Consider the following 15,779-nt stretch of genomic DNA (forward strand, 5'->3'; position numbering starts at 1 on the left):
GCAATTATCCTTCAATTAAAAAATTAAAGAAAAATAAATAAATTAATAAATCTGCAATGAACCTGTACAAGTCTTCCTATGGATAAGCTTTTATTTCTCTTGGGTAAATACCCCTGAGTAGAATAGCTAACACAGCTCAGCGGGTAAAGAATCCACCTGCAATGCAGGAGATCCCAGTTTGATTCCTGGGTGGGGAAGATCTGCTGGAGAAGTGATAAGCTTCCCATTCCAGTATTTTTGGGCTTCCCTGGTGGCTCAGCTGGTAAAGAATCCCCTTGTAATGCAGGAGACCCGGGCTCAATCCCTGGGTTGGGAAGATCTCCTGAAGAAGGCAAAGGCTGCCCACTCCAGTATTCTGGCCTGGAGAATTCCATGGACTGTATACTCCATGGGGTCCCAAAGAGTTGGACGTGACTGAAAGACTTAAAAAAAAAAAAAGGCATAGCTAGGTCATATGGCAGTAGATAGTTAACATTTTCAGAAGCTACTGAGCCTTTTTACACCAATCCTTCCATTTGACATTCCCCTCAGGATACTAGAGGTCCAATTCCTCTACCTTCTCACCTACACTTGAGGCAATCGCCCATTTAATTTTATATGTAGTAGTATCTCACTGCAGCTTTAATTTTCACTTCCCTGATGTCTAATGATGTTCAGCATCTTTTCATGTGCTTATTTGCCATTGCTTTTCTTTATTGATGAAATGCTTTTTCCAAACCTCTGTTGTTGAAACTCTCTGTTGAATCTTCAGTTCAGACATTTCGGTTTGGTTCTTTTACATGCTTACTATTTCTTTATTAAACTTAACATTTTGTTCAAGTGTTGTTTTCCTGATTTAATTTAGTTATCTGTGTTTTCTTGTAGTTCACTGAGCTACTTTCAGATGATGATTTTGAATTCTTTGTCAGGCAGTTCATCAATCCCCATTTCTTCGTGCTCCACCAATGTAGTTTGATTTCATTCCTTTGGAGGGGCCATGTTTCCTTGAGGTTTTGTGTTCCCCAAAGCCTCCTGTTTTTGCATTTGAAGAAGCTGTCACCAGCTCCAGCTTTTAGTGACTGGCTTCAGGGAAGAATGACATTTACCAGTCAGCCCAGCTAGAGACCCTGGGATGTACTAGCTCTGCTCCTCTTGTTCCCTCTAAGGGGGGAAGCCTTAGCATTGTGTGTCTTCTCTTGATCCCCCAAAGCCAAGCTGGGTGCTTAGAGCCTCCTGTTCATGTCCCCTTGGGCAGTACCTAGAAGTTTCAAGGCTGTACATCCAGTCCAGTTCAGAGAGTCCAGTTAGCTGTTGACATCCATCCCTACTATTGAGATCTCTGTAGGCCTCTGTAGATCTCTGAGTAGGGCCTCACATACATCGTTTGCAAGAGCTTGTAGGGGGTCACGCACAGGGGCTTGCAGAGTACATTGGCTGATTGGGGATTTGCAGGCAGGTTGTCCTGAAGGTTTCATGGACAGGCCTCTTGGTAGGGTCTGCAAGCCAGTGAAAAGGACTGTGTCCAGATTATGAGATCCACATGCTGCTTGTGAATTTGCATCCTCTATCTCTGCTCCTAGCTGTTCCTCACTGCCCCCAGATGATGTAGCCCTGGTGATCCCTGTCCCCACCTCTCCATGTTCTGCATGGGGCAGGATGGAAGTAGCCTCCGGGGGATCACCCCACAAGGATGAGGAAGCCAGGTGCTCATTTTGCTCTCATGTCCACCCATGGGAGAAACCACAGGCTTAGGGTCCTCTTTTGGCACCAAGCTGTGTCACCTTGCGAAGGGGTGACATGGGTAAAAATAAAGCCAGTCTTTTACCCTCTTCAGTGTGTCCACTTTCAGATTTTTTTGCTTGACTCACACTTTACTGCAAAAGAGGAAAACTGTAGCAATGCACATCTCTCAGACAGGAGAACATTTCCTAATAAATCCATATGACTAGAACTCTGAAACTTCCCAAATGGTATACATTAATAATAGTAATGGCCATGAGCAAATATTTATACATACAACCATCTGCCAGTGCAAGCTGAAGCCAAATTACTTTCAAAGTAGCAATGAGCTTTACTATACATTTATTTATCTGCAGGGAAAGTATCTTAACCCAGCACACTGCATCCAAGTTTTAACTTATCCTCGGATTGCTTTTACTAGCCAACTATTCTTCAGCTAGAGTTTTATTGTTTGCTTTTAATAATAGCCTAAGCAACTATTCCTTCTTTTTTAATGTTAAGTCCTGGAACTTAACAATCTGATTAAATGACAAGGACATCTTTTGCTTCTTTCTGTGCCTCTGCCATCTTCTAGGTCTTTCTGCTCTCCAATTCTTAATGAGTGTGTTATCTAGAACACTAAAGCTCATCATAAAAGGTTATCTAGAACACAATAAAGGTCATTATAAAACAAGAAAAAGATAAATTGATTTCTTCTCCACACCATTAATCTCTGAGCACTGTGAGACTATTTAGAATCTTCCAACTGGGAAAAGGTCATATGGCAGGATCCAAATATAGGCTGTGAACTTTTTGTTTCTGACAAATGAGTCCATGATGCTGAGAACAGTCATCTATCTGAGAAGACATCTGCCCATCTCCTATCTCATCACCAGCAGAAATGAAATATAATGCATGGCCAGGGGTGGCCACACTGTGGACTGTGTGTTGGGTTGGCCAAAAGGTTTGTTCAGGTTTTTCTGTAGGATGTTATGGAAAAATCCAAGGGAATTTTTTGGCCAACCCAACACAACCTACATAAGCAGATATTAAATGAGCCTAAGTATCTAGAGACACTTCTAAAAGTATCTCTTTCTCCCCCTGACATCAGCCATCCATAGCAAGTGACAGATTTTGTGTCCTAGCTTTGACATTCCGATTTCTTATTCACATTTTTATTTCTGGATCATTAAGGAATAGGGGGAAAATTTTGCAGGCCCTCTGTGTTATGGGCTGAATATTTGTGATCTCTCAAAATTCATATGTTGAAATGTAACCTTCCAATGAGATGGTATTAGGACCTGGGGCCCTTGGGTAATGAGGTCATGAGGGTGGAGCCCTTGTGATTGGAATTAGTGTCCTTATAAAACACCAATGTGAGGACACAGCAAAAAGACAGTCATCTATGAACTGGGAAGTGGGCTCCTACCAGACACTGAATCTGCTGGCACCTTGATCTTGAACTTCCAAGCCTCCAGAGCTATGAGAAACAAATGTTTGTTTAAGCCACCTACACTACTTTTGTTATAGCAGCCTGAGCCAACTAAGTCACACAAGAAATAGCTTTCCAGAGGGGACATTTTATTCTCAGAGTATTGGATGAAAGCTCAGTGCTGGAAGCAGGTGGGGAGCCTCACTTCCTCACTTACTGGTTGAAAATGGGCAAGTCAAATGATGTCTCTGGGCCTCAGTCTACTCAGCTGCAAATGGAAATACCAACACTGGCCCTCAAGGCAGGAGTAAATTAAACTTGATAAAGTACATAAAAACCTTGACACTGAGTCTGATACAGATAAGTGCTCAGTCCATAAGAGCCATCATTAGCCAAGAACATCTTGTGACAAGTAGGTGTTTGATATGTGTTTTTGATTGCAATTGAATTCAGCTAATGTGAAATTTCTTGGGAAAATTATACTTTCTATTTTTCATTTAGTGAACTCATTTAGCATAATCTCTGATCTTTTTATGTAAGTCTCAGGTTAGTTAAACTCCCTTCTTTATCATGCTATCATATTAAAGAACAGTTATTGGTTTGTTTTTTTTCCAGTATGTTCAGTTTTGGAGGGAAATCATACCCTTCCTCCCAGGCGTTGATGGATTCAACCCAGGGAATCAATGAGACAACAGATGTTAGAGACAGATGCCCGAATATCCATTCGATAGTGAGGCTTAATGAACTAACACAGGAAGCACAATTAGAGACTTCATTAATTATACTCTAGGTTCAATTCCATTGTTAATTCTAATCCTTTATTTGGGCTAATGACTTCAGGTTTTCTTATAATAATTTGTGCCTGTCATTGAATCATACCATCTTTAAATTTCCATGATTATTTAAAATTTACATACTATAAATGCAACTTTCTATTTCCAAAAAGGACCTAAAGTATTTCTAGAGATACATGAAATTCTTCAAGATAACATAACATTTTAAGAAAGTGTAACTAGAACATGAAGCAAGGAATAAAGCTAATACAAAAATGTATACTACAAACTCTTACACACTTGTCACAAGTTCTGTTTTATAAGCTGAAATAGCTCACACATCTCAGCCAAGATTTTCATCCGTTAATACTTAAAATCAAGGCCCAGACTTCTGTTTAGGTAAACATCCACCAGAGTAAATCCACTCGAATTCAGTAGTCTGCTAATTGTTTGTCTTTGTTACTCTTGCAGAATAATACATTGCAGGCTGTCCTGTATTTCTTCATAGTCTATTACAGAAACCAAAACAGAAATTCTTTTGGTTACTAAAACAGAATGAAAATGCATTTTTGGTCACTTGATGTACTCTGGCCAGATTCTGAGAGGAGGGTAATGAGATTCTGGGCTTCTAACCTTTAAGGTGCTCAGTCTTGCTCTTGAACTAATACATATGCGCTCATTTACATACTCTCATTCCCTCCCTCTTAAGCAAGCCACTTTCTGACACCAGGAGCCTCCTTGCTAGGCACGGAAACTGTTTCAAGATGTTTCAAGCCGAGAAATGGCCACCTGCACACATTCTGGTTAAGATTTTAAGTTATCCTACCACTCAAGTCTTCCTGAGGAAAGTTCAAAAGGTGTCCATCTGAATCATTCATGCTTTTGTTATCCTTGACCTAAAGCAATCTGGTGGATATGTTTTGAGGGGGACAAACTTTTTATTAGAAAACATTAAAAAAAAAACTATTATATACTCCAATATGTCAATAATTGTATGGATTTTTTTATTATATTGTAAAAACTACTTTTTATTACTTTAAAGTTAAGTTCTAACATGAGATATTATAAAATAAATAAGATTTATGAAATATCTACTGTTGTTTGGATCAAGAAAGAGAACTATATATGAAAATATGACTAACCAACTACACTGCAAAACTTTTTTAATCAACAAAAATAGATCCACAAGATATTTAAAAAATAGACCAATTAAAATTTCTTTTATCCTTTTAAAAAATATGAATTTACACAAATGCATAATTTTATTTTATACACACATACAATTTTGTTTGCTCACATAGGCTGAAGTTCAAATAATACAGTTTAATTGACTAACTTGGTTTAAAATGCCTACCATAGAAAACAATTACAGTAGCAGAATCCTATTTGCATTTATTAGTACAGAAACATTTTTTTGTGATTTTCAGGACCAGAAAATGCATGACACATGAGAAGATACACCTTCATCTGTTCCAATGGAAATGTGTGAATCAACACCAACACAGAACTGCCGAAGGGGAAAAAAAAAAAGCCTACATAGTGTGGGTTATTTCACCTTCACAAGCTGGGAGCCATTAAGTAATGGCTCCTTCCACTGCCCCCACCCCCTTCGGTGAAACACATCCTGAACACTGAGCCCACATTTTCCAGAAGAATGTGCCCCATGCCCCTCGGAAACTCCATTTCGTTTACTTGGTTCAGTTAGTTAATGACGGTCCATTTTGGCTCAAACATCCAATTCCCTTTCATCAATCATGTCTTTCTGGACTGTCAGTTTCACAGCAGTGATTACCAAGCCTTTCCACGCAGACGTCCACAGACGCCCTCGAAGAAAGACCCTGATCCAGTTCTCCATGTAGAATTTCCTAGGGTCCTGTTTCTTCCACTTTCTTCCAAATGAAAAGAATGAGTTATGTGAAAATGGGAAACCCCACCAGAAAATGGATGTTGGAGACTCAAGTGTTAATCTAGAAATCTTATTATTTGGTGCTGGAAAAGGGCATTGTAATATGACGGTTTTTTTATACAATGCAAACGTGGGGAATGCAAAACACTGTCAACCATGAAAATAAGATTTAATTTGGAATCACAACACACAGGTTTTTTTTTTTTTTCCACTTTAGATTCTTCTTATTCAATATTTGCTATAAATATTCAATAGAAATGCAGTTTTCCAGGACTGAAATGGTTTTTAAGGAAGCAAGCCATGTGTGGCTTTTCAGTCAAGCATTTTCATGCTTCACTAACTGTCAGGCTGTTCGTGTTCCTTTCCCAAAAAAATATTCTTTGTGACTCTGCTGAGGTCTCTGAAAAGCAACTCATTCTCTGGAGACTTGAGGAATCATCTACACATCACAATTCTATAGACATCAATGCATGAAGCATGTGGATGTGCTTTAACACAGAGGCAGACCTTCCATTTGAACATGGCCACCTGTCCACGTGTCATTGCAATTAATTCATCCCAGCGTGAGTGCCTGCCTAGAAGTTGGAAAGGTCAATTTCAGCTCTAGCTCTGCCACTTGTTATGTAACTTACTGTTTAGCTGTGAGTGAGTTACTTTCCCACCCAGGACCTAAGGTGTCTGATCTTCAAAATACAGAGGTTGGGCTCCATAAGGGATCATTGGAATATGACACATGGGCTAAATCCAGTCTGCTGTCTGCTTTTATAAATAAAGTTTTATTGAGACACAACCATGCCTGTGCGTTTACTATTGTCTGCAGCCACAAGGGCAGAGTTGAGCAGTTGTGACAGAGCCCATCTGGCCCACAAAACCTAAAGTAGTTACTGTGAGTGCATGAGTGCTTAGTCGTGTCTGATTTTTTGTGACCCCACAGGCTGTAGCCCACCAGGCTCCTCTGTCCATGGGATTCTCCAGGCAAGAATGGAGAGGAGTGGATTGCCATGCCCTCCTGCAGGGGACCTTTCCAACCCAGGGATTGAACCTGCATCACTTGCATCTCCTGCATTGGCAGGCAGGTTCTTTACCACTAGTGCCACCTGGGAAGCCTAAAATAGTTACTACCCATCCATTAAAGAGAAAGTTGGGCAGCCCTGGAGGAGTCAATTTTTGGGGTCCTTTCCTGTTCTAGAATTGTTTATGTATCCTATAAAACACCTAATATTTATACATTAATTCTTTCAATGCCCATATCTTTACAGATCTTCTGTGAAATATGTGTTGTGCTGCTTCAAATGATATGCATTATGTATTAACCAAACTACATAATAGTTTCTTTTTCTTATAGGATTTAAATTGTGTTAACAGCTCTTGGAAATATCTAAGGCAATATTTTGGGGCAAATGTCTTGTGATTTGATTATCATTGTTAAATAGAGCATATCTTTTTTTCTACTATAAATATTTAAGAAGTTAAAGAAAAAAAGTACGGCACAGGAGACTTATTGCATTAAGACATCATTTTAACAGATTGTTTAGTTTTGGTAATATAATTTGACATCTAAACATAAGCTGAGAAGGATCTCCCTCAAAACCTTTGATAATATGATTCATTGTCAAATGTTTGTTTTGCCTATCTGGCACTCATTAATTAATTCTTTTTAATATAGCCTGGATTTACTGATTTTGAAAAAGAGAATTATTCTTATTGATGTTGCTAAAATATCCAGGTGGCTTGAATTTCACCAACTAGATAGTTTAATCTAGCACATTTGTGTAGCCCTAATCAAATCTTTACTAACAGATGTGAGAAGCCCAGCACTGGAGCTAATGTTTGTGTCTCTATGATAATTAAATTAGCTCAATAAGGAAAATAAATGAACAATAATGACCAAAATTTCCCCTAAGCTTGTATTATAGTCTTGAAAACATTTTTGCCTACCAGGTTTTTCAGTGATGAAACACAAATTGAGAATTTTCATTTAGAGATATATATTTTTCAAGAACTAGTCATGTACTAAATTGTTTATAATCGAGTAACACTGTTTTCACCCCAAAGCAAAACCTACAACTAAGCCAAAATTCAAATTTGAGGTTTCCCAACAAATTCATTATAAAGAATGGAATAATCCTTTCTTTTGGCCCAGAGTACAGTAAAAACATTTTTTTTTTCTTAAGTATTATCTCTTCATAGTATTTTCTAATGAATAGGAAACACCTTTCTCAGGTTGAATGATTATTTCCACATATAATTAGTTTCCTGCCTAGGACAGTGCTGTAACACTGTCATGGCTCAGTGAACTGGCTTTATCATTCATTAATCATAGCTTTCATTGAGCTCCAGGTGACAGTACCCACCACAGGCCAAATACCTTCTCATTTAAAGGCAATTTGTACAAATAAGAAAGCTTAGAAGTCTCATGTTCACCAAAGGAAAATGGAAGAGTGTTTAAGTAGTCAAGATCAGGCATTTTGGGGAAGGTGAGGCCATGAAAGAAGGATGGCTGATGGCTGACGACTTTCGGGGAAGCCGCGTTGCAGCTGCAGATCAGAGCACGCGGGATGCTGGCCTGTGTGGACGTGGAGACAATGCAGCCCCTGTTTGTGGCCCGCTGGGCCCTGACCTTGCTGGAGGCAAAGTGGTCTCACAGCTGCGCTTGCAGGACGGTCAGTGGTGGAAAAGGGGCCAGCATGGTCCCCTCTCACCCGGTCTGCTTGCCTGCAGGTGTGGCGACCTCTATTTGTATATTTTACTGTATTTGTTTATTTGCCTGGCTAATCAGCTCGGGGTCACATTCCCAAGCTGGAGGTGTTCCTTCTTTGTCCCTTCCATAAAGAAAGAAAGGAAGGAAATAAGAATGGTGCTTTCTATTTTTCTTTAGCCTCTGTGATAAGATGTCTTATTTTAAGACCTCTTAGACAAGGAAGAGGAAAACGATTTGACAGTCAGAAAGTTTTTTGGTATATCATTTAATGCACTGTAGACAAAGTATCCACTGCAGTATAAAAATAAAACAGCCCCTGTGACCCCATGGACTGTAGCCCTTGCCACGCTCCTCTATCCATGGAATTTTCCAGGCAAGAATACTGGAGTGGGTTGCCATTTCCTACTCCATCTTAGTTTAATATATTCTCTTAATTTGAAAGTTCCAAGATAAGGCTGAGATTATTTTTTTTTTCTTTCGTGAGGAGGGCTAAGATCCCTTTAACTTGCTTAGAGTAGCTGTGGGAAATCAATATGCTAATTGCTTTCCATTGACTTAGAATATTTTTTTCCTGTTTAATGCAAAACAAAGTGCATTTGCCTGTTAGCTCATGCAAATGATGAGATCAGTCGTGTCTATCAGTGACAGGGCCCTTAATGGGCCAGTTCCAGTCCTAATGCTTGACTTAATTCCTGTAATTCATGAAGGAAGAGCTTGTTTGTCCCGCCGACTAGAGGAAATCAAGGCTCCAAGAATAAGCTTTCCAAAGCCCTATGATGAAAAGGGTATCTTTTTTTGGTGTTAGTTCTAGAAGGTCTTGTAGTTCTTCGTAGAACCATTCAACTGCACCTTCAACATTAGTGGTGGGGGCTTAGACTTGGATTACTGTGATGTTGAATGGTTTGCGTCGTAAATGAATTAAGATCATTCTCTCATTTTTGAGATAGGTCTCAAGATAGGTCTGTAGACGAGATAATGCTTGTGAGTGTGCTCAGTTGCTAAATCGTGTCTGACTGTTTGTGACCCCATGGACTGTAGCCCACCAGGCTCCTCTGTCTATGGGATTTCCCAAGCAAGAATACTGGAGTGGGTCGCCGTTTTTTCCTCCAGGAGATCTTCCAAACCCAGGGATCAAACCCACGTCTTCTATGTCAGCAGGTGGATTCTTTCCCATGAGCCACCTGGGAAGCAGATTAGATATTAGTCCTATATTAAGGCTCAGTTCTTGATTTTGATTATTTTTACTGTGGCCGTGTAGGAGAATGTCCTTATACAGGGAAAATAAACATTGAGATATTTAGGAATAAAGCAACATCACGCTTGCAATTTATTCTCAAATGTTTCAGAGAAAATAAATATGTCTCTATCTCTCTGTCAAGAATGATAAAATAACTGCAGTAGAGTGTGATCATGGACAATCTGGGTGAAAGATCTACAGGAGTTCTTCATCCTGTTATTGTAAATTTTCATTATATAAAACATTTCCAACTTTAAAAAGTAATTTTAAAACTTTAAAATAGGCTCCAGTTTCATCCACCTCATTAGAACTGAGTCAAATGTATTCTTTTTAATGGCTGAGTAATACTCCATTGTGTATATGTACCACAGCTTTCTTATCCATTCATCTGCTGATGGACATCTAGGTTGTTTCCATGTCCTGGCTATTATAACAGTGCTGTGATGAACATTGGGGTACACGTGTCTCTTTCAATTCTGGTTTCCTCGGTGTGTATGCCCAGCAGTGGGATTGCTGGGTCATATGGCAGTTCTATTTCCAGTTTTTCAAGGCCTGTATGCAAGACAGCAAAAGAGATACAGATGTATAGAACAGTCTTTTGGACTCTGTGGGAGAGGGAGGGGGGATGATTTGGGAGAATGGCATTAAAACATGTATAATATCATGTAAGAAACAAATCGCCAGTCCAGGTTTGATGCAGGATACAGGAAGCTTGGGGCTGGTGCACTGGGATGACCCAGAGGGATGGTATGGGGAGGGAGGTGAGAGAGGGGTTCAGGATGGGGAACACGTGTACACCCGTGGCGGATGCATGTTGATGTATGGCAAAACCAATACAACATTGTAAAGTAAAAATAATAATAATAATAATAAAATACAAAAAAAAATAAAATAAAACTTTAAAATAAATGAACCTCTAGACTCGACATTCAATTCTGGAGGGCATAGTGCCAGGAGTGTGAGTAAAATGCTGGAATGTTCTGGGACTCATCACTGCAGGAAATGTGTCTCTCCACATGTTTGGAACTTGGTTTCTGAAAGCCAAAATGACCACAGAATCCTGATAGGTAACATAGAATGCATTTTCTAGCAATTTATTTGAAAGGTCACTGGAAAATATCTGTTTGACCAAACAATAAGTAACAATAACAAAAGCAAGGATGTGAAGAGCTGACTCATTAGAAGAGACCCTGATGCTGGGAAAGATTGAAGGCAGGAGGAGAAGGGGACAACAGAGGATGAGAGGGTTGGATGGCATCACCAACTCAACGGACATGAGTTTTAGCAAGTTCCAGGAGATGGTAAAGGACAGGGAAGCTTGGTGTGCTGCAGTCCATGGGGTCACAAAGAGTCAGAAATGACTGAGAAACTGAACAACAACAACAAATAAAAAGCCAACTATTTTCAGGTTAAGTGTTCAAGTGTAATGATATGTACCAACAATGAAATTCTCTTCCTTATAGACCAATGTTTTCTGTATGGTGAATTTTCAATGAGCAACACCAAATATTAAAATATTGTAATAAAGGTAAGAGGTGCACAAACACTATGGTTAAGATTAAGAAGCACCTTTGTGAAAGAATTAGGTTGGCCAAAAAGTTCATTCTGGTTTTTCCATAAGGTGTTACAGAAAAACTCAGATGAAACTTTGGCCAACCCAATATCTTTAAACCCAAGGGGAGGCAACATACACATGAAAAGTAACTTTAGAACTAAACTAGGAATATTAAAGAGTCATAAACTTTAAAAGCAGGTGAGAATATGAGTCTGGAAGAATAATATTCGACCTACATTTCAATTCTTAATGTATGGAGTGCTTAATGTTTTTCAAGGTTGCCCTCTGTGTTCTACATAAGATTTTCACTAGCACCAGTATGAAAAAAAGAATGGAGGAGATTTAAATGTCAAAATGCCGCAGGTAACAATGGCATCCTCCACGATCCCTCTCTACTTAGCTGGAACATTAAGCACTTGACATTTAGAAACTAGGAAAAGCCCTGAACGTAATCATGGGACACAAAGCCCCTCCCAGTCCTAAATTTGTAACATCCACAGTCACCAGACCGCTGTCATTCTCTGGTCTTCAATCTCCCTATCCACAAAACAAGGGAGTCGGCGTCCATGACATTTATGATAACTGTGCCTATCATATTCCAACCTGCACACCTTGTTAGACAAAGGACATGAGTTCCCAGTGGGGCATTCAGATTATGCTGGAAGAGAATTTTGTTCCGCTTAAAATTGCTTTAAATCATTGACCTACAAACTAGAACTCAGAAATCTTCCGATTACATGAATACTGTTTTCATGAGAATTTCCTCTGGAATAAGAGAAACTGACAAGCAAGTGAATGGATTTTCTTCTTAGGCTGAAATGTTAGAATTAACTAAAAATAACTAATTTTTTAACTTTTTACCAAAATTTTAAAAAATTTTCTTTTGCAGGAAACATCACTAGGGAGTTTGGGAACTCCATCTCTTTTCCTTACCTCCCAAGAAGAACTTAACTAAATCTTGGCAAGTCACCCAAATGCCAGTCTTTCGCCTGCCACCTTCAATATTTTTCCACCTGTGCTCTTATTTACTTAACATTTTTCTTCTAATTGATACATTTTTTTTTTAACCTCAAAGGCTTATAACAACTTCATACATACCAGTGGTATACATATCATCCTTCAGGATAAAGATACCCTAAAGGTTAGTAATCATAATTAGTATGTATAGTTTGCCAAAATTTCACCCCCCATATATTAGCTCATTTAATCCTTATAATAACACCCAATTTTACAGGTGAGAAAATAGAGGCTTAAAGAGGTTAAATGATTAGCTATAATTACACAGTTAATTAGTTATTAACTAAAATTCAAGTTTAAATCTAACTCCACACCCCATGTTCTCCTTGCTACACCAACAACTAAGGTCATGTTACATTTCCCTTCCTAAAAGTATTTTTCATTTTAGCTGTGTTCTCTTTTCCTAGGGTTGGAGAAGTAGGGAATGTGCTCATTTAAAAGAAAAAAATCCAAGTTATAGATTATATGTTTATCATACATTATATTCCACACTTTATGCTAAATCAGTGGTAAAGAATCCACCTGACAATATGCTAACCAGTGGTAAAGAATCTGCCTGACAACGCAGAAGATACAAAAGACACAAATTCAATCCCAGGGTCAGGAAGATCCCCTGGAGTAGGAGATGGTAACTCACTCCAGCCCGGGAAAACCCACGGATAGAGGAACCTGGCAGGCTACAGTCCATGGGGTCCCAAAGAGTTGGACTCAACTCAGCACACAGACTAAGTAGTATGAAATATATGTCATATAACGTTTATAACATATTTAATTTTTCTTAAGACAGAAAGTTCTGACATCTTGGTTTGATTTTTGTTTCTAAACAGTCATAAGCCAAAAGACCTGATCTTGAGAGTCTATAAATTGGGCTTATTTCCTTATGAATGCAAGCAAAATTGAATTCCTCTCCTCTGACTTAATCAGATAAGTTGCTGATCACAGTGAGATATTCTGATTTTCATTTATTTATTTTTAGCATTAATCATTTCGGTTGGTGAATGTGTCTTAGTAGAAAAGGAGTTAAAAATACAGTCAAAGAGATTTCCTTTCCTCCTTTCTTCCTACAGATCATGACCTTTGGTTTTTTTCAACTTCCTCAATTTAGATTCAGTAAATTGTCATAGAGTGCCACAACACCTGCTTCGGTACTTGAGAAATTGACTTTTCCTGCAAATTACCCTGATCAGTGACCTTGTCTTGGCTACCAAAGGGTTTAAAGAAGGAGGGAGGCTGTCCGTGTGGCCAGGCCCCAGTCCACGACTGGTATTTAGCTCTTTCAAGTTCACAGTTATCTGTTTAATGTACAGACATATTCTGAAACAAATGCCACATTATCATTGTCAACTGGAAAACCCAACTAACGCCTCTTAGGGAAATAAGAGTTGATCTAACAAAGGATGGACTGCAGTATAATTTTAGAGCTTCCAATTAGAATTTTCCTAAAGAAGGGGACACTTGGTAGTTCTGATTCTTTGTTCTGAGTGGTGATCTCGGGTCTCTGTGTGAATAATCACGCAAGAGTGAAATGACAGAGGATAGACACGTGCAGCCAGCTCTCAGAACTTGTGTCTTTCAAAGCTGCTTCTTCGGGAAGAAAATTTAAGATCGGTGCCTCCTGCCACACAGACGTTGGATGAGATCAAAGGTCACCCCTGGAAGCTCAAGAGGTAAAATTATATTTTTATCCTTTAGCTTTGATTTTTGGCGGCTTACTGCATTTAAAAAAAAAAATTAATTGCTCTGTCCAGCCAACAGGTGTTAGCCCTCAAGTGTGAGCCCAACGGCCGGCGGCTGGGCGGGCAGCTTAAAGGCCTATAACTCATGGCAATCTTGAGCTTCCTCAAATTGGTCCAGGAGAAAGTTCCAAAAGTACTTCAAGGCCAGATGACATGGGAACCTGTGTCCCTGTCAAATATCAAAGAAAAACAGTTAGACTGTAAAATGTAAACTTATAAAGCGTGCACTTAATTCTGACAAGCTTTTAGTATCAAGTTGCAGATTTTAGGCAATAAGGCGGCTTAGGCTGAAATCTGCCTTAGGAAGCGGAACCTGAAAGCTCGTTTCGAATTATATGGGGAGCCCCTGACTCATTTTTTCCACATCTGTTCAGTTTAATTTAGACAAGGAGTTTGATGCATCATTTTAGGAATCTAATTCACTTTTTACCTGTGATTCTTACAACTCCCAAGAGCCAAAAAAAAAAAAAAAGATTTTCCTTGTTTTTCATGAAGTTTCCTACAGGTCAGCCTGCACTTGGCAATGGATTAAATATTGGAACATGTTGAAAACATTGTTTCAAACACTGTCATGGTGTAAATGAAAAAAAACAAGTTTTTTTGATTTGGGGAGTGGGTTTTTTTTTTTTTTTTTAATCTTAAACAAATGAAAGCGTGGGGCCTAGTCAAATATTTGACCTCATCCTAAGTCAGTTTAGAATGTCTCCAGAAAACCTGTTTCACCAGGGCCATCTTTGCCATGTACACGGAAGGACAGAGATTATGACACGTATGATACAGAGAGCATCCTACCAGTCATAACTGAGATGGCAAGGAAAGGTCACCACAGCTTTAGCCGTCCCTAAAGACTAAAGCTTTAGACTTCTCTTTAGTCTTCATCACACTTCTTCTCTCTGTGTGGTGCATTGTGGGTAGATCAGCTCATCGGGTTATAGCAAAGTACTAATGAGGTTGGAGGGGCTTCCCTGGTGGCTTGGTGGTAAAGAATGCACCTGCCAATGCAGGTGGGGGTTCAATCCCTGGGTCGCAAAGATCCCCTGGAGAAGGAAATGGCAACCCACTCCAATGTTCTTGCCTGGGAAATCCCATGAGCAGAGGAGCCTGGAAGGCTACAGCCCACATGGGGTCAAAAAAAAGTCAGACATGACTTAGCGACTAAACAACAACAAGGTTGGAACTGTGAGGCTTTCGTGGAGTAACCTTTTGTCTGCTTCATCAGTCACTGCTGTTGAATTTTCGATTGGTGGATCAGATGAGGGGCTATGATGGGGGCGGGGGGAACCATGAAGGAGAATGGACGATATCATAAGCTTTTGACTAGGTAAATACTTGAGATTCACACGCTGCACTCGCTATGGAGAAGGGAGGTGACCCTGGTGGATAAAATGGTAAACCGTAAAAAGAAAAAAAACTGATGGGACATCTATGCTGTGTGTTCACACTGGTGGCTCATCAAGTTCACACCCAGAACCTGATTACTGGGAGTCAGTCACTGCAGGAAGCACCTAGTCCAGCTCAGTCCAGCCCATGTTACTGAGGAGCAAACTATGCTGAAGGTTCCCCAGGCTTTACAATAAATACTCTGACTGGAAGGCGAGCTGTCTTCCCCGCAACCTTCCTCTCCCTTCCCACCCCCACCACTCCAAGAAACATTGGCTCAGTGACCAGGCTGCTGATATAGCAATAAGCTTTCTCACATGGAAAGGAGGCGAAACTTCAGCATG

Source organism: Bubalus kerabau, chromosome 22 (assembly GCF_029407905.1).
Source record: "Bubalus kerabau isolate K-KA32 ecotype Philippines breed swamp buffalo chromosome 22, PCC_UOA_SB_1v2, whole genome shotgun sequence".
NCBI lineage: Eukaryota > Metazoa > Chordata > Mammalia > Artiodactyla > Bovidae > Bubalus > Bubalus kerabau.